Here is a 19,947-nt window from a genome sequence, read left to right as displayed (position 1 = left end):
ACTAGAATTTGTGCGCAGCAGTACTTAGGAGGCTTTAGAGTACTCTGCCAAAGAGACTGAATCGACACGCTCGTGAGGTGTGGTACAGTAGCTCAGGTAAAAACAAAAAAGAGTCTTCAGAATAATAATAATAATTGGTTTTTGGTGGAATGGAAATGGCGCAGTATCTGTCTCATATATCGTTGGACACCTGAACCGCGCCGTAAGGGAAGGGATAAGGGAGGGAGTGAAAGAAGAAAGGAAGAAGGAGGGGCCGTAGTGGAGGGCTCCGGAATAATTTCGACCACCTGGGGATCTTTAACGTGCACCGACATCGCACAGCACACGGGCGCCTTAGCGTTTCGCCTCCATAAAAACGCAGCCGCCGCGGCCGGGTTCGAACCCGGGAACTCCTGATCAGTAGTCGAGCGCCCTAACCACTGAGCCACCACGGCGGGGTGAGTCTTCAGAAGAAAAAGGAATTTCGACACCACTCCGAACAGCGTTTCTTGTTTCTTTTTTCGTCCGTGCCTCGTGCGCTGTGCCGGCCGTCGATATACGAGGCGTAGCGCGTGTCATGCATCTTCTCGCGTGTCCAAACTGCTGCGGCTGCAGCGTCCCGGACGAATACAGAGACGCCATCAGGGCAGCTCCGATACCCAGAAACATGGGCCCGAGTCAGCAATGGCGCGCAGAGAAGCAAGAGCCGAATACGTGCAAAGAACTTGGCAACCAGAAACGACAAAGTGTACGTGGACGCCGCTGCGTACATTGAGGACGGAAGAAGTTGCAGGGTAAGCAAAGTGGCAATTATGATCAACTCGGACCTAAAGGAAGTCACCAGCGCGTCAATCCGGAACTGTACGGTATTCGAGGCCGAAGAGGCATCCATGGCTCTAGCGGCATTGGAGGGCTACCGATCCAACAGGTCCTTAACCATGCTCACAAGCAGCATGCCGAAACTGTCTAAACGGCAGAATCAGCCACAGTGCGCTCCACATCCTCCGCTCGTGTGGCAAATTCAGACACAACCGAGCCAAACACACGATAGTTTGGGTACCGGGTCATACGACACTACGGGAAATCAGGAGGCGGATAGGGTAGCTCGAGGATATGCAACAAGCCGAGCATCCAACAATCCCACCCTTTCGGAGGAGCCCGAGCCGCTAACCCAAAGCTATTCAGATACTAAGTTATTACAGGGGGATCAGACAAACATACCCACCCCAACACAAACAGCTAAGCGGAGAGGACGCCGTGGCATGGCGACAACTGCCAACGGGAACCTTCCGGTGCCTAAACATGCTGAGCAAAATCTATCACACGCAGTACAAGAGCGAATGCCCGTGGTGTGGAGACAAACCAACCGTGAGCCATATCACACGGGCTTGTCAGAAGGTAGACGAGCTAACCACAATAGAAAACCCGAGTGCGGAACAGTGGGAGAGGATGCTTTCCAGCGACATCCTGAAATTCCAGCAAGGACTAGTAATGCGTGCTCGCAAGGCAGCTACCCTCAGCGGAGCCCTGCACTAGGGGAACCGACCCTGAGATGAAGATGGGAGACTCCATCTGAAACCGCAAAAACCCTTGTAAAATAAAGCAAAATAAACGTTTTTCATCACCATAATCATGCAGCGTCCCGCAGGGCAAACTGCGGCTGCTCGGTTTTGATTTACGGCCCTCCTCCGAATTCTCGCAACAAGAAATACTAAACATTTCGACTACAGTTCGCTGTGGCAACATCAACGCTGTTGTGTGATGGGCGCTGCAGCTCCGCCTCGCGAGCATTTATCAAGCGCCTCGCGCTCTTTTTCGCGTCCAACGCAACCAACGCTGTGCAAGGTAGAAATGCCACAATTTATCTTTGTTGGTACACGAGGTGTGCCGAAAGTCGAAACAATGGGGCGAAGAGGAGGTTACAAATGAGATGACTATGTTCCTGAAACGGTTGGCAGAATCGCAGATAAGACGGCAGCGAGCTTAGGACACATGCCCTTGGGCCGAATGAGGTGGCGCTGCTCCCGTGGTTTCTGGTGCAGAGGCCTCATTTACCAGGTATCTTGCTCCTGTTGTTGTTACGACTGAAGGAATGATGAAAAGGAAAGTGCACGGGCCTGCCCACTGGCTCAAGCTGAGTCATAATCGCTGCCACGTGCCGACAGCGCAGAGTTAAAAGATTGCTAGAAGAGGCGCGCGTCGCAAGCCCTGACCGCACCGCGTATCGCACAGCGCGCTGACAAGAGAAGGGGGGGGGGGGGGGGGGGGGGGGCGTTGCCCGTTGCCCAGCCAGTGTCGTTGCCCGCCGAAGCAACGACGCTGGCTGTAAGAGATACACCCCACCCTCTTCTCTTTTCAGCGCTCTGTGTCATACGCGGTGCGGGCAGGGCTTTTTAACGCGACAGCGTTACAGAGTTCGTGTCGCAGAAAAGCCGGTGTCGTCGGCCTCTTTGGCCGTGAGCGAAAAATGGCGCATCTCGGTGGACGCTCGAACCGCGTCCTAAGGGAAGGAATTTCTTTCCCTTACGGCACGGCACAGGTGTTCAGCTAGAATTGCGAGACAGGCATTTCCTTTCCTTAAAACCAATTTTCGTTTCAATTTCCTTCCCTTACGGCCCCGATCACCGCGGCTGCGTTTTTATGGAGGCAAAACTCTAAGGCGCCCGTGTGCTGTGCGATGTCAGTGCACGTTAAAGATCCCCAGGTGGTCGAAATTATTCCGGAGCCCTCCACTACGGCACCTCTTTCTTCCTTTCTTCTTTCACTCCCTCCTTTATCCCTTTCCTTACGGCGCGGTTCAGGTGTCCAACGATATATGACACAGATGATGCGTTATTTTCTTTCGCCAAAAACCAATTATTATTATTGTTATTATTGCCGCCTGGTTCCGGTGTCCACCGAGATACTTGAGACAGGCGTCATTTCCTTAAATCGTCCAACAGACCACGCATCGCGCCGAACGGGCGTTGGCGTTCCGTGGACTCCTTGGCAGCGCTGCCACACGCTGTCGCGCCTCACTCTTAAACACGAAGCTTACGCGTCCTCCAAATCTTTTTTCTTTTTCTTCTGTGTCTTCTGCGGCTGGCCAGCAGCTAAGAATGTTCCTCATGCACAACTACCTTAGCAAAGAGGACTCTGTCGCGTGGAGGCAGCTACAAAGGGGCTCGTACCCGAACCTAAGCGTACTCAGCAAAATGTACCCCACACAATACAATGGCAAATGCCCCTGGTACCACGAAACACCCACGCTGTATCACATAACGTGGGCATGCCAGAAGACAGACGTGGTACCCGTTATGTCAAACCCGAGTGTGGAGCAATGGAAGGGAGTGCTTTCCAGCGATCGCTGGGTCGACCAAGAAGGTCTGATTCGGCGAGCGCAGCTGGCAGCAGCATCCAGCGGAGCCCTGGACTGAGGGAAACCAACCGTTCTGCAAGAAGATGGACGAAGCCATCTGAAGACCGCAGAAGACCAGCGAATCTAGAGCTTAATAAAGTTTTTGACTCACTCACACACTGATGCTGTTTTCCTTGCGTCCGTATGCGAAAGCTAATTTTTCCATACGTATAACAAGACGACCATAGTGAAGTTTAGTGAACTGAGCGGTTTGATATGTAGAGCCATGAATAATATGAAAGAGAATGAAGTTTGAGAATTAATTTATTGATTACTTCATAAATATTTGTGACATGCACATTTTTTTTCTGTTTTGTAACTAGTTTGTATTTTAGAGCATACCACTAAATGTCAGCCTAAAAAAAGTTTTAGAGAAATAACCAGAAAAATAGCCCTTATTGACACGCAATTCTTCCCCTTCCACATACGACTGACTATACAGGCGCAGCAAAGGTGAAACGGAGCACGCGATTGGTGACAGAACTGCTTCCCAGCGTGCTTCTCCAGCGGAAGCGCATGCAGACAGCGAGCGCTCGGCGGACCCATCCTGCAGTTTTGCTGATGCTCGCTTTACTGTGATGATGCTCTCCTTTGAGAAAGGTTTAGTTTATGGTTTTTGGCAGTTTAACGTCGCAAAACGATTCAGGCTATGAGGGGCGCCGTAATGAATGGCTTCGGAAATTTCGACCTCCTAGGGTTCTTTAACGTGCACTGACATCGCAACGTACGCAGGCCTGTAGTATTTCGCCTCCATCGAAATTCGACCGGCGGGGCCGGGATCGAACCCGCGTCTTTCGGGTCAACAGCCGATCGCCATAACCATTGAGCCACCGCGGCGCTCCTTTGAGAAAGGTGCTGCCACATAGTAGCGCAGGACAAGGACGATAGCCAAGACGACGGGGACGAGCGCTCCTTTCAAAAGAAGGTGTATTGACAAAGAATTAAAATATACACATTTTGATAACATGAAGTATCCGGCCACCCTTACAAGATGATATACAATATCGAAATCTCTCAAGTCTGCCTTCCTAGTCGTTTTGCGTTACCTAGTTGATATGCGGAACCAACTAGCCCAACTTTCCGTTACTTTGTGCCACCACGAGCGCCCTAATGGGGCCACTGCCCGAGCAGTAGAAAACTTTACCCGCCATGGCATCCTAAAAAACATCTACAGGCGACTACAAAACTTTACGGGACGAGCGTGCTAGAGCATAAATTTACGGCAGCGCCACCTCGCGACTACGTCACCCGCCAGCAAATGCAGCATGGTCGTCCGAATATACTGGAGGCACATCTGGCCACTGACAGATACTGCGTCAATTCCTTTCCCCCAGAACTATTTATTATTATTATTATTATTATTATTATTATTATTATTATTATTATTATTATTATTATTATTATTATTATTAACAGGAAAGATCGACTCCGGCTCTTTTGTTGACACTGTTCGTCTGCACTGTTCATTAGTCTGCTCTACCAGTTTGTTATATCATGCGCATTGCCAGCTGCTGTCTTCCACGAACAAAACCTCATTTACCGGCCATTGGCATTGACGCGCTAAGCTCGAAAAATATAAAGCCCGGCCCAAATAAACATCCATCGAAACATTCGGAGGCGACGGTGTTTTTATTCAGCACTATTGCCTTGCGGATCGTCCGGTAACCTGTAGTCCTGCTCATCAAAGGAGGTTTCGCCTTGCCTAGCCAAAGACTCGAGATATTACAAAAACAAGAACTGCGCAAAAAAGAATGGGACAAGACAAAAGAAGCGGACGTGACGAGTGCTCGTCACGTGCGCTTCTTCTCTGTTCTCCTATTATTGTTTGCGCACTTCTTGTTTTTGTAATGTTGTGCCAACTTGCCCCTCATCGCACTCTTCTCTACTTGAGATATTTGGGAAACAAATGCGCGATGACGCCGATATTCAAAGCACTTACGAATACTGGAACAAATTAAGGAGCGGTCAAAACAGCCTGCATGCGAACGCATTCTGTGCGCCTAAACTGTCCTCACAGTCGAGAACTGTTCGTAGAGGATAGAAAAGCAAAAAACGAACCGGCATGCGCGCACCACTGCCTTCAATGGCACGCGCAGTGAGGCTGATGGGAGGCGAAACACGCCTGAGCAGTAAAACCAGGGGTGACAGGAACACCTTCTTTCGGAAGGGCGCGTAAAGATAGCGTACCATATCATCGGGTCCCCAACAGAGCACGAGGAGTGCGCCACGGTGCAGGTGTTTTCCGCCCTTTCTGCCGTCTATTTCTTGCCTGCCTCTCTTCTGTATCAAGGATCTTCCTGTAGACACATGGCCAATGAAGCCTTCACACTATTTTCTCTCTTCTTCTCTCGCTTCCCTGCACCTTTCCACCCCGGCCTTCCGGTCGAAGCGACACGCGAGCAAAGCCACGCGTAGTCTCCAGGTCTCGGGAACATGTTTTATGAAGCACGGCGTGTCGTAAATAGCAGAGGCGGCTCGGTCCTTGCACATCCAGGCCCGCAGATTCAGGCCGGCCAAGCTGGCCCCTGCTTTTCCACCGTATATGGCCTCCGTCGTGAGCCCCTGCCAGGACTCCTCTACAGCCAGTAGCCCCTCCTGGCGGACGCCAGTTGCGTCTTTCGCCTCCTTCCCTTTCTTTCCTTCTTTCTTTCTTTCTCTCTTTCTTTCCTTACTTTTTTCTTCCTTTCCGTGCTCGTACTTTCCAGGTCCTGAACTATTTACGGCTTCCTGTGTCCGGGTACAAGTAGAACGCACTCGTTTTTCTTTCATAAGAATCGAGAGTTGGCCGATGCTTAAGCGACTTGTGTGCCCCGCTCCTTGTTTGCGTCGCTGTCTTGCCGCGCTGTGTTTATTTCACATTGCTCTTTGAGAACGGTCGTCTGAGCAGTCCTTCCGTGTGCGCACATACACAAGGGTACGTATGGGAACACGAGCACATTCCTACACTTCACCCAGGACAGCAACCTGATCGCGCAAAGAAATAGCGTTCGCTGTCATGTGTGGTGGCCCTGAAAACTGTGGGAACCGGACGCTAGCTTCCTCTTAACGCAGCGTAAATAGAGGCAAAGCATTCTGTCGTCCTGTCGTTGCGACATATTTTTCTGCAGTATTGCGACATTGTCTGTGATAACGACAGAACTGACTCGGTCGTCATGACAGGTGACTGCGCCGTACCAAAAAAAATCCTGTTTGTTACTAAAATAATTTCTCTTGTATGGTCCCAAAGTCCTATACAGCAAAACATGTTTGGCTAATGCACAATTTCCTGTTGCGTTTTCCGATAGCCCCAGGAGAGATTTTGAAGGCAGGAAGAGGTGGAGGAACAATTTATTACAAACTATTTTGGTCGGCGTTGACAGCGTTGAGTAATCAAGCCCCTTCGAGCGTACTTGCCGATGTACGAATGTTTTCCGGGACGGGCATTTGCGCATTTGAGTGGGAGACATTTCGATTCGTTAACGTTTTATTGACGGAGGGTCCGTTGGTCGCTCTGCCTTCCCATTTCGGTGTCACTGAGTGGCGCGGGGTTTTGCCCTTTGCCTGCTTTTGTCACGTGACGATACGAGTCTAACTCCCTGCCCTGCGTTCTGTGGAAGCCCTACTCTCCCGACATTTCTCCTTTCTATCTCCGCTTCATTCGAGTTTTCTTAATCCGACTGACTAGGCGTGTGCGAATATTCAAAATGCATCATTTTAACACCTCGCCCTGCGAGGCAGAAGCATGTTTCATGACTCTCCCGTGATGTCTGACACAACACCGCTCACCGTGGCATTGAGCAGGAGCTGTTGGCGTCCTGGGAAGCTCTAAATAGACAATAACAGTCCGCAAGAGGGGAAGCTTATGCCAAAGGAAAGGAGGAAGCTTCCCAGCATGAAGTCTGGAAGAGGCACCAAGAAAGAAGCACGGATAAGGTGCGCGGAAAAAGGAGCAGGAAGAACATCGCACAACTCGCGAGCGGAGCAAGCGGCGGGGAATGAGATTACGCCCGGCGGCAAGAAGTGCCGCAACTCGAGGCACGGGAAAAGCGCGTTTTGGTTCGCAGCATGTTTTCTGGCTCGTTGGGCAGACAACACAATTTGGCGGGAAAACTCTACTGGTTTGCGCACGCGCGCTAGCTTCGGTGCCGCGCTGCAGTCTGTCCGGAGAGACGGGATGGAGTGGCACTGCAGATGAATGAGGAGGCCCACTCGAAGGAGCAGGCGGCAACGCTTTCTGCAACTGTTGTTGGACGTCAGCCAGCAGAAGAAATTGAATAAATAATTAGTCGCTACTTTATTTCAGCATCTATGTAGACTGGACTGCTTCTTCTAGCTGACCGCAATGAATATGGTTCAAGTTCTGCAGCAGTGACACTCAAAAATCGTATTACTGAGACGCGTAATCGTCGCCAAACTTATTGTAAATCTGTCTGCTGCCTGACCGTGTCCCTCGTAGTGAATGGCCATCACAGTAATGCGGCCAGAACAGCCGCTTGGGCTTTTTGGTTATTCATCTTCAACAGCGCAAAAAACACAAACGGGACACATGCAGCAAGAACACACAAGCAGCGCTGCTTGTGTGTTCTTGCTCTATGTGTCCCGTCTGTGTTTTTTGCGCTGTTACTTGATGAAGTAATCCGGTGCACAAGGCCTTGGGGGGGGGGGAGGCGACCTTTGAAGCTGTTTTAACAAAGTGGATGTCGACATTAGATGCTAGCACCCAAGAACGCAAGAAAATATCGCTTCGCTTTCTCATCCACCATCGCCACTGTCATCAGTCTTATTAGGCCCACTGATCTATTCTGCACCTACCTCTGTCCTACGTGTCACTCGGCCACGAACGTGCTTATCTCACCTGTCCACATGACTTTCAGCCATCCTGAGCCTAGTTTTTACGGCGACAGCTGTTAAGGGCCCCTTTTCCTGTTCTATGGCGTTGGCGCTGACGTAAAGCGTCGTCCTAATTGGCCAGTATTCAGTGATGTCACGTACGACGCCACGCTGAGTGCTTGGGAGTGACGTCACGAGTGACAACTTGGTGACATCACGCGCACTCACACCGAGAATAAGACAAAATAAGGAATAAAAAATATTATATTCACCACCGCCAACAACTACCGCTGAACCTCGCATTACGCATTCGTTTCCGTCCTTTTTTTTTGTCTGAATATTCTCTGTTTGCGACTGTTACCCAGTGGGCTCAACAGCATCAAGGAGCTCATCTACTTGGAGTCGCGAGCACAGCGGAAGACGAGCTTTCCTCGAGAGCAGACGAAAGCTCGACTCGAATGCAGCACCGCATTTTCTTCTGCTCAGGCGCATCAGCGTCTGCACGAGAAGGGAGGATGCAGGCAGGCGGTTGCAACTCCGTATATAGGCGGGTATGTATGTGCACTCCCAGTTTTGCTTTTCCCGGTCCTCTCGTCACCCCCTCCCGTTTCCGTCCGCGCATCTCGTTGCGCTGTTGCCTATTCTAGGGAAAATTGTGTTTTCACAGGGCGCATTCTGCGGCGCCGCCACCTCCCTCCGCCATCCCGAGTGCGCACAGCAGTGTTTTTTTTTTTTTAAAGAAGGAAATGGAAAGCATGGCGTCGGCGGCGTGGCCAAAGCAGAATCGAATGTCATATTTCCTGGCGCTCCACACGGCGCTGTTATTACCACGCTTCTTTCTTTGGTGCTGCGCGCACCCTTTTGGCCATACGCAGCGCCAACGCTGACTGGAATGGCGGAAGCGGAAATAAAGAGCGACTATACCGTACGATACGAAGGAAACAGGCCTGTTGGCTGCGTTCGCTTGTGGTTCACGTTGTTTGCCGCCACACGCTTGATACAAAAGGAGGGCCATAAAATGAAAGCTTCGTAATGTGCACCTGTATATTGTTTGAGACCTACTGCTCAACCTATTATAAGGGCATTACTCGGAATTCATACTTAACTTATAACGCTTCCAAAGATAACACGCGCCTCTTCACACTGGCTGCGTCCGTGCCCGGAAAGTATGCCCTCACTGCGAAGTATATAACCCTAAACGGGAGCGATGGCTCAACACCTGACCACCTTGACGATACGTGTATTTGCAACGCCTTTCATTTTCTTTTAGGCCTTACCACATTACCATCCTATCACTCACCGAAGTCTGGAAGAGTAGGGGTCAGCGATACGCTATTGCGTGCGCGTTACTTGCCCAGTTTCAATAGCGTTGCATGCGCGGTGAAAGTGAAACGGAGTTGATTGAGCAAGAGTTTCGGCGGACATTGCGGTGATACATGCGAAGAACCTTCTTTGCGAACATTCAACTCTTCGTTCGTTTCGCATATCAGACGGCAGTCCGCGGCACTGCGCTGCTAAAACCAACATGGAGCCAGAGCTGTAAAAACACCCAAGTAATCACGATATCAGCCGACGATGTGATCGCAGGACAGCCACTACAGCCAAAGATACGAGAGGCCCTCGCGAGCTGTTCGCACCAGCAGCGCCTTCTGGATCTGCCTGCTTTGTGACGGACGCCTGGAACATTGTATCTTCCTTCATTTTTCTTTGCATTCACGCTTAAGAGGCTTTTGCCTGACAATTGCACCAGGTAGTCCTTCACGTAGGAATCGACATAAAGCCACGAGTCGTAAAGCACGAAGCGACACAGCTAAGGGGCTCAACACTCAGGGAGCAGGCATGCGGGGACCCCGCGAAGGTAAGCGGGAAATGTACAACCGGTATACTGACCAACTTAGCGTCCTTCTGAGAGGAACTGGCGTCCACTTCTTCGAACTTTGCTATCCGCCTTTCTAAACCGATGCACTAAGGCACATTTGTGTCATAAAAAAAAACAATTCACAGTGCAACAAGTCAGCAGTAGTCAAGAAATTTTGTACAACGAACCCTAAGCAGGGGTGTTGACACCAGTACGCAAGAAAAAAAAAGTTATTTATTCTCTACAACGAACGCTAGTAATAAGACAAGCAATCAGAAACGCTCTCGTAATGAGGCAAAATACATGATAAGCGCAATTAGACGGTATCTCGACGTAAACAATTATAAGACCTGAAGGATAGCAATGCAATAATGCGAAGCGAGTAGTGACTTTGCTGAGATATCACCCTCTATTCTGCAGACATGCATTCGATGAATTAAGGAGTGAATCTGGAGCATCTTTTCGTTCTGTACCACCCGTTCAGCAATGTTCTCCAGGAACAGGGACGGTTTGAGTTTTCGTTTACGGCGGTAATGATCGACGCTGCTTCGTCCGGGGGGATTCCCCCATCACCGCGTATTGGTAACCACACACCCAGCCCAACACCTGCCCGAACTTAGCGACCCGCACTTTGGAGGCTTATCGCAGTTTTTTGCTTCTATTTTTCTCTACTCTCCTGCAGGCGTGCCACTGGGACATGTTCGTCTCTTACGGCAAACCACTGACACCTGTCTCGCACTGTGGTTCTGCAGTCACGTGTTTTCCGATCCACGCCCAGTCAAGCCACTAGCAGAAACAAATTTTATAAGAAATAAACTGAACGTATAGGCAGCCTGGGAAGTTCGTCGTGTCGACTCCAGGACCGTAACGCGCAGCCTAGCAAGAGAAGAAAGCATGTTTTAAGGCGAATGCGTCAGCGAAAGGTCGAGACTACCCTACGTCGTTAAGATTGCGGTGTTGAGAGAGTGACTAATGATTCTAGAAGCAGAAGTGGCATTCGGAAGAGCTGATCAGTCCGCATCGAAATTGCTCTTTAAGGGAAGGGGCAGGAAAATTACGGCCTGCAGGTGCACAACATAAGATTGTGCGCCCAAAGTATGAAAGCAGAAAAGGTCGACCGCAGACCGGAAAACTCGAATGGCACTGCTGGGGCCGCGGTTGAAAGGTAGGCGGTAGACTTTGTGAACTATAGTACAAAGGGAAAAGGCAGAGGGGCAAGCAGATGCCACTGCGCACGTAGTTCTCCAGACCACCTACCCCCGATATGCCCAGAATTGGGACCGGCACAGACAGATCCCGTGAAAGCTGAGGCATTAAAAAGAAGGTTCGGTCGCACTTGCAGAAGGGGCTAAAGTGGAGAGCGAGAACAAGGCTAGTGAGGAGCGCCACTTTCGTGGGCTTAACGCAGCCTCAATGAGCTGTGGGGAAGCCCAGTTCATAGGGAGTTCAAATTTGAGCTCAGACAATATTCTAGGGAATAGGGAATTTCATGCCAAGTCAAAACTTTAACTGCATGGTGCCTCCCAATAGCAAGTACAGACAGATCCAGCGTATACGTATTCGGAGTTTCCAGCTTAGTGCCCGCTCTAGGGCATTCGTAGCACCAGATACGCGTGCCGGGCAGTCAAAGGAAACACCCGCAGCGTCTGAAGAATTGGGCACGTTGACCGACCTTGCATACAGCAACACGAAACGTGGATGCGCAGCTATGGTCGTGGTAGTCACAACAACGATTCAGGTCGTCAGCGCCGGCGTTGAAGGAGTGCACAGTTCGAACAAAGGTGCCACTGAACATGAAGAGTTCCAGAGTGCCGAAATGGACGGCCCTATGTTGAAGGGACGTGAAGAAGCAGGCGCGCATATGCGTGCATGACGTCATGAAAGACAGGGTTGTGGTCGACTATGAAGATAGGGTTGCGGGTCAGCCGTGCATGTTACTCGCACCATTGGAGTCGCATCGAGCCAGAAAGGTGCGACCCAATCATGACTCAGTGCGGAACGGTCGCCTAAATGAAGTGAGTTTCCGCGGCGTTAATCACATGCTAGACGGCCCAGAAAAATAAGTATGAGAAAATTTCAGTTAGAGTTATCATGAACGGCAGGTACGCTCCAGTGCGTGGACGTATGGCAGGGTAGGCCAATTAAATCAATCGCCAACCTCGACCCATTTTCGGACTGCATCAAACCGACCGATCGTCCTCCGCCACAAAAAGGGCGAAAGCACGTGGTAGCTTTCAGGCAGTTGATTTGAAGCTATGAGCCCTAATAAGATCATCTCTGTGCCGACGCTGATGCACTGCTGAAGCATGCAGCGTCAGCTCCAGAGCTGAGGCACTGGACCTTAGGAGGAACGAGAGTCCTCGGTTGTTCTTGTGTTTGTTGGCGTGGTCATGGTGCCAGAAGGGGACATCGAATGCGCACTAGGGTTGTGCGTGTTTCGCATTCCAAGACGTTAGGCATCACAGTGGCATTAGAGTTGCCGTGCGCGTCAGTCAAGGTACCCAGATCACGGTTGGGGCAAGCGCAGTGTGGATGTGCTTCTATTTTTTCTTTTCTACTCTGCGGCTGGTTTTTGTGAGGTCACTCTACGAATTAGTTCATCGTAAGCAGTTTTCTCCTTGTTGTATGTGCCATTCTCTTTTATTCACTAAGCCTAATAAATAGTTCGCCTTTCACGAAGTGGTCTTCGCGCAAGTTCTAACCTGCAAGACGTCCTGCATCATACAACAGAGCAGAACGGTGGGTCTAAATATTAACATGCAGAAAACCAAAGTAATACTCAACAGTCTAGCAAGAGAAAGCAGTTTACAATTGGCAATGAGGTGCTGGAAGTGGTAAAGGAATACGTCTACTTAGGGCAGGTAGTGACCGCTGATTCGGATCACGAGAGGGAAAAAACGAAGAATAAAAATGAAGTGGAGCGCATATGGCAGGTTCTCTCAGACCATGTATAAATAGGAGGTTACCAGTATCCTTCAAGAGAAAAGTGTACAACAGCCGTATCTTACCGGTACTCACCTACGGGGCAGAAACGTAGAGGCTAACGAAAAGGGTTCAGCTCAAGTTAAGGACAACGCAGCAAGCTATCAAACGAAAAATGATAGGTGTAAAGTTAAGATACCGGAAGCGGGCAAAGTGGATGAGGGAGCAAACGCGGGTTAATGACATCCTAGTCGAAATCAAGAGGAATAAATGGGCTTGGACAGGGCATGTAACGTGAAGGCAAGATAACCGTCGGTCCTTAAGGGTGACGGAGTGGATTCCAAGAGAAGGCAAGCGTAGCACGGGGCGGCAGAAAGTTAGGTGGGCGGATGAGATTAAAAAGTTTGCGGACATACATACAGTGGGCGAAGGTGGCAAAGGACAGGGTTAATTGGAGAGACACGAGAGAGGAATTTGCCCTGCAGTGGGCGTAGTCAGGCTCATTATGATGATAATGATGATGATTTACGATACAATTTCCTGTTTTCAGCCAACAGGTATTCCAACGTATTTACTACTTTCATCGCATGGTGTTTGCAGAGGACCCCTGGGCGGGTTCCCGTGGAAAAAACTGCTTTCGTGTCCCACCCTCTCAGTAACCCTATATGAACCAGTTTAACTCTATATGAACGAGTGTAGCTTACACTCAAGAATCACAGTATCGTCTTCCGCCTACGATAAGAGCGCTCCCCTGGCGCCACCGTTTTTCGTACTCGCTATGCATTGTTCTTGAATCCGCCCGCGCTTTTTTCTCTCATTTGCAGAGGGGGCGTACCCCACTCGGCGCCCGCACACGCACACTGCCATTTCGTCCAGCGCCATAAGCGGCTCTGTACTGCATCTGCGCATATTGCTTCCAAACTGCATTTACGCTCCGGCGATTTTTCCCGCTCGCTCGCTGATGCGTTGCGAAAGTAAAGTCAGACTTCTTGGACTCTTGCTGTTCAGTCAAAGTTCGATCTCTGGGTCCATCTTACCGATGTGTACTGAGTGTGGGACTCTTTCTTATGCGCACTTCTCCGATCTCTTCCTTTTTCCGTTCGCCCGCCTGCTGTCATCCTTGGCACGGCTGCTCCCGAAGGCATAGAGCGCGATATTCAGTGCCGAAGATTTTCTTTACCGCTTCTTTCACGACATTTTCAGTCTGCAGGTTTCACGGCATATGCTCGGTCGCTTTTCTGCGTTTCTTCCACTGAAAGTCAGACGCTGTTATTTCGCTGGTGCGAAACACACGCTTCCTTTTAACCGCGGTTTGTTTACAGAGGACGAACTCAGAGCTTTGTGGCTTTCGCTCTGCATGAGCGCTACCGGCTTGGCACTGGAGTCCTCCTTGCAGCATGCGCACATCAGAGTAGGACATGGCTGCGCACCCTAAAACTTGTGGCATCGAGGACGTCCTTCTTGAATCGCGAAATTGAAGCAGTACTGCCGAACAAGCGTATTCGGGGAGACGCGCCTCACACGAAACGTATTAGCGAATGCCTATTGCTCACAAATTAGTCTAAGTACAGAATAGCAGAACGAATGCCAACGCCATCTTAAACAGGCTTGTAATCTATCATTACGTCATTCACGAATTCAACATGCACCGCTTTACAGCAGGGCTGAGTAGTGCTGTAATTTGACGTGGTGTCTGGAATCCGCAAACGACGCGTTTGTCAAGAGACTTACTGCCCACTATTGCTTTGATTTTATTGTTATCTGGGCACCTTTCACAACATGCTTGCACCGTCAATCAATCACATTAATTCTGAGCATAAACATTTCCCATGTTTCTTTAGAGCTATGACAAACGTAGCGCTTTCGAAAGAGACATTAGTCGATACCTTCTTCATAAAGAAGCTAAAATAGCGGGGAAAAGAACACGCGTCGTGTCCTCGTCTGAGCTAATGATTCATAAGAAGCTAACTGCACAAATGAAATGAACGGTGAGGAAGTTCAGTTCGTTTTACAGCAGTCACGTTTAAATCTCTTCTCATTTATTGGCGTTTTTACGTCTCTATCAAAGCTCACTCCCCTGCTCCCTCGATGTTGAGCAGGGGTCAGAAAGTACTGTTCGATGCAAAGCCATCTGATCTTTTTTCGTTGGAAAAAGTATTTGGTGGAAAAAGCAGGTGTTCTGTACACACGTTCTGCATACACGCGATCTAGTACTACTGCTGCTAGAATACCGAGCACAAAACACGCAAAATAGCGACTCATGTGTCGCTAGCCTGCTTCCAGACAAAACAGCAGACTGGATGCTTCACAGCGTGCATGAAAGCCGGTGCCGCTGTTCTGCTAATGTGACAGTGTAGTAAAAAATAATGATAATCGAGGCCACGGCCCGAGGAAAGAGAGCGTCACAGACGGTGTCACTATCAAGGTGCAGGCGCCACTACACAGCCACGCACAAGCGCAGACTGCAGCTTCGCACCGAATGCTTATTACAGGCGTCGTGGCAAAATGGCCGTCAAATTCACCTTGTACGGCTTCCTTCCCGAGTATGAGCGAGGCGGCTGCTTGTGTCCTTATGTTTGTGCCCAGGAATTTCGTTCATTATATGCCCATTCTTTACAGTGTTCTTTTCCAGCAGTTTCCAGCACGAGAAAGCGAACCGGGTAATTTCAGGGTGCACGCTTCATCTGTAGCTCTTCGTGTTATGATGTCATCACCTAACATACTTTCTTTCTCCTGACCTCCTTCCCCTTTCCCACCGTAGACCAGCAGGTGAACGAAATCTGTTCCTCCAGCCGGCCTGCTCTCCTTTTCAGCATTAAAGACTGATTGTCACGGGCGTTTTTTTTTTTCATAACTAGGTACACGTCCCCATTGACAGGTGCTTGAGTTAATGAAAACGTATTCGGCTGGTCATCTTCCACAAGTTCGGGAGACCAGAGATAGCCTTTTCACAAGCAAAGTGAGCATAATTCGAATGCTCATTCGTACAGCGTTGAATTAATTCAGCTTCTGTAGCGCCGAAATAAAAACCAGAATTTCGTTCTCATTTTTGGTGGGTAATGAGTTTAGCCAGCAATTATTGCCAGAACCTTACAGAACACATGGACTCTGACATCCATCCAGTATTAGCTCTTCAGCGTCGGCAGCAGCAATACTAACGCACAGCTGCAGGCACCCGATCGATGGCAAACTAGTTGCGAGTGAAACGAGGACCGCATCTACTGCAAACACCAAACTCCCTGGGTTTACCACTGAAGCAACGCCTGCAGCGCGTGGCATCGCACTGGAAACGCCCGCTGTGTCAACAGCGTGCAGCGAACCCATTCTGTACGCAGCAGCCCGCATACAGGGCCGCGCGAATACAGGCGTCGGCCACTGCACACAGCAGACTGCCGTTTCTCACGCCTGTGTTTACATAGGCGCTTGTTTCCCGGCGCCCACGAATGCAGCACTCGTGCGCGGCCCTAGCTAGCGCTGCCGCAGGTGCTGGAGGAGAGGCGAGCGGAATGCGCCTCTGACCGTCTGAAAAAAATAATAATAAAGGGGCGCGAAATTTCGCGCGCTAAGAATAGCATAACGGAAAGCGGCAGTGTCCTGGGCGAACATCACGGGCTTGACGTTGAAGCCTTAACTCCCTAGGGAACCCAAGGAACAATTCAGAATTTTCATAATCCCGTTTAGAGTGGTTAGAAAGTCTTATGGTGTTAAAGATGAGCTAACTAAAAACTGGGCCAAAACTCTGTTTCAGTTCTTCGCATAGAGACTTCTTTTTAGATTAGTACGTCACCTCAAACGAAACATTAAGCTTCCAAAGCCCTCTAAACAGACGACGAATGCTTCAAGCGTCGCGACGAATCCGCGAAGCCGAAGCTCAGCACGCATGTCGTATGCACACGTGGGACGAATTGATCTGTTTTCGATGGAAGCGGCACGTGTGTGTGGGTGGAGGCGTCGTGTTGACATTTGGTGGGCCGTCTAACGAGATAACTGCATGTTCTGTGCCCAAAATGACGCGGTCAGTTTGAATGGTGGGTGTAATTGGAGGCTCGATGAGGGCCTGTTTAGCTCTTCGAGAAAAAGGAAACCATCATTGCGAACATTTTTACGCAGCGCATGTAGTTTTGCCAGCAGGAGTTAATACGATTTCTGAGGCTGACTGGCATAGTGTCACGACACGAAACCAAGTAGGATTACACAGATTGTAAAGCGCTGTTTTTCATTGTCTCTCATGAAGCAGCAGTCACCAGCCACGCCCGAAATCCTGCGGAGGCTGAGGGCGCGTCCATCCCTTTGGCCCTCATGCACACCACCCAAGATCCTAGCATAACGGATATTTGCACAGAATGCTAAACCGCGTTCCGCCAGCTTCAGTAAAATATCATCCCCAAACACCCCACGCATTCTCACATTGGGGCACTCTCTTATCCAATAAAAAATCTTCACATGGATTCCTGGTTATGCCTCAACCCTCGGTAATCAAGGCCTTCATGCTGTAGCCCAAACACTAACTCTACGGGCCCCGGAATATCGGACAACCAACCCCCCGTAGGAAACCTCGCGGGTTCTACAATCACTCATCACCGAACCATCACCTCACTGTGAACTCGTTTCAGTACACAGTGCGGTCTGCCCACAAACTGGCGACAACTGCACAAAAACTGCTCTATCTCACCTACCCACTTCATTTGTTATCACCCCGTCTTGAATCTCCCACCCTGCTGCACATGTGGAGCGGCCAAGCCACCCTAATATATTACCTGTGGGAATGCCTCCAACCCATGGCAGTGCCCCCATACCAAGCCCAACCCCCTCCACAACGAAGGGCGCACTGCGGGTTTCTCAACCAACTGGCCAAATATGTCTAGTGGACAGACAAACACGACATTCGTTACCATTAGGTTTTCATGGCCACAATCTTAACAGAAACGCGGAAAGAAGACACAGAACATGGGCTGAAGCCGCCACTTCAGCCCGTCGCTCAGAGAGCATCCAGAAATTAGCGGAGCGCGCGCTCAACCCTTACAGAAACTTCTTTAGACTGCCTATAAACTGTCCATAGACTTCTGTCTATAAAGTCTATAGACTCTCTATAGACGAAAAATAGAGAACGGTCTATAGGAAATGGGTATACTATAGGCAGTCTATAGAGAATCTATAGATTTATGGCCATACACTTTTAGTAGACTTTTGCCTATGGACAATCTATAGACTATGAGTAGACAAAAAGAAACATCTACAGGAAGGCAATAGAGTATGTAAGAAGGCTATAGACTGTCTATAGACCATTTTTACAGTGGAAGGCGGCGACAGCGACGCGAAACGACAGGGCTGCACCAGACGCGGTGGCGCGTGCGTGCGTGCGTGCGTGCGTGTTAACGCACACACACACACACACTGCACGATGCCCCCCCCCCCCCCCCCCCCAAAGAAAACGTACAATTCACCACTTAAATTGAATTGCGTGTTTCGCTTTTAGACTCAGGGAAAATATACGACAGCACAAACGCCGGCACAAACTCAGAGAAAAAAAAAAAACAACTGATTCAACGCCACCCTCCGTGTGCAAAGAAAACATTTTCGGAGACGATTTTTTGGTAGACATGAAGCAGTTCTAGTCATGGGAATAACGAAGCCAGTTTAACAAATGCGACAGGCATTGGCAGGCCGGGCCCCCTCGCGTCGCATTGAAATGCAGAACGCATGTTGACGACATGGAAAAGTGCGCTGGGAAAAGATCGAGTTTTCCTACGTTTCGGTTTCCCGATCAAATCAGGAACGGCGGTGCGTTCTGATAAACTAAATGAAATGAGACGATACTCGAGACAACACGACTTCCTTTGCGCGTCGAGACGCGACTTCATTTGCTGCAGGCGGCAGGAATAGGGTAGTGGAGATGTCTAGAATATGATATGTAGCAACAAAGAAAAGGAATCAACGCCAGCATAACGCTAGAGTTGGGAACAAGAAGACAGTACGCTATCGACAAGGGTAGAGACAAAGAAAAGGAAATAGCTGTTTTTTTTAAAGTTACTTCCAGAAGTTGAAGGCCAGGGGCGGAGGAGGGAGGGAAGGGGGTGAAGGACGCAAAGACAAACTGAAATATCGACCTCTAGCAGCCGATGAAGGAAGCGAACAAGCAGTGCGCACACACACTCGCACGCGCACTGCATTTTTAAAAACTTCAGTGTCGTTGCAGTAGAAAGGGAAGTACCCAAAAGCATCTCTTGAAGCTCAGAGACTTGGCGCCGCATGCAGCAGCTGCGGTGTTCGAAATTTTTAGCAGCTCGGCTTTTTCTTGAGTGTCTGCGTGTGTGGGCAGGGGCGGCACTCTGTCAATGGGGAAAAAACAAAGCTTCGGGTACACTTTGTATGTTTGCGCACGTGTTGTTTATTCAGAACGCACAGTTGTTTTGTCGGTAGCTGAATACGGGGCTGCACTGCAGGGGAATTTCCACATCGATGTGCACTAGTGCCTTGGCAGAAGTTTCTAAGCGTACGTGAGGAAAGTTCTGATCAGTTTTGGTTCGAAAGCGTCTAAGCAACCTAACAATATATTCCTTTCTGCGTCTCTGATTGCAGCAACATGTTTGCAAGAGACTAGCAGTATATGAAAGGCATTCGTTGGGAGTTACTTGTACTTAGGGTTGAGTCCCTAATGACGAGTCCTCTCAGTTGATGTCGATGAAGGAAGTTTCAAATAAAAACAAGGTAATATCACATCCCGTAACAGGGTAATCATAGATTGCATATATTCTGCCTAAGCAGCAGCATATCCTCTATTTTCTGGTTGCCATCCTCAAACCAACATTATGACGCCCTTGGTTTCCTTTTTTCTCTCTCATAGTTCGACCTCCGGCTTCATTATCCCAACCTCCGGGCACAGTATTGTATTCTACGTCTGCCACTGCGCGGCGGAATGTATGTGAGTGGCATGATTAGAATCGCCATCACCGGCCGGTATAGCTCCCTCACAGAGTAGACA

General features: G+C 49.6%; 1 protein-coding gene and 1 non-coding gene across 2 annotated transcripts in view; both read right to left on the bottom strand.

The window, feature by feature from the left end:
• The window catches only part of LOC144105737 (cytosolic endo-beta-N-acetylglucosaminidase-like), an 80,202-nt gene that overhangs the window by 16,882 nt on the left and 43,373 nt on the right, over nt 1–19,947 (bottom strand). The gene's annotated exons all lie outside the window — the stretch shown is intronic.
• TRNAS-ACU (transfer RNA serine (anticodon ACU)) lies at nt 363–434 on the bottom strand. The gene has a single exon. It is a non-coding gene; the product is annotated as a tRNA-Ser (tRNA).

Source organism: Amblyomma americanum, chromosome 9 (genome assembly GCF_052857255.1).
Source record: "Amblyomma americanum isolate KBUSLIRL-KWMA chromosome 9, ASM5285725v1, whole genome shotgun sequence".
In the NCBI taxonomy this organism is placed as follows: domain Eukaryota; kingdom Metazoa; phylum Arthropoda; class Arachnida; order Ixodida; family Ixodidae; genus Amblyomma; species Amblyomma americanum.
This window is presented reverse-complemented; position numbering and strand designations above follow the sequence as displayed.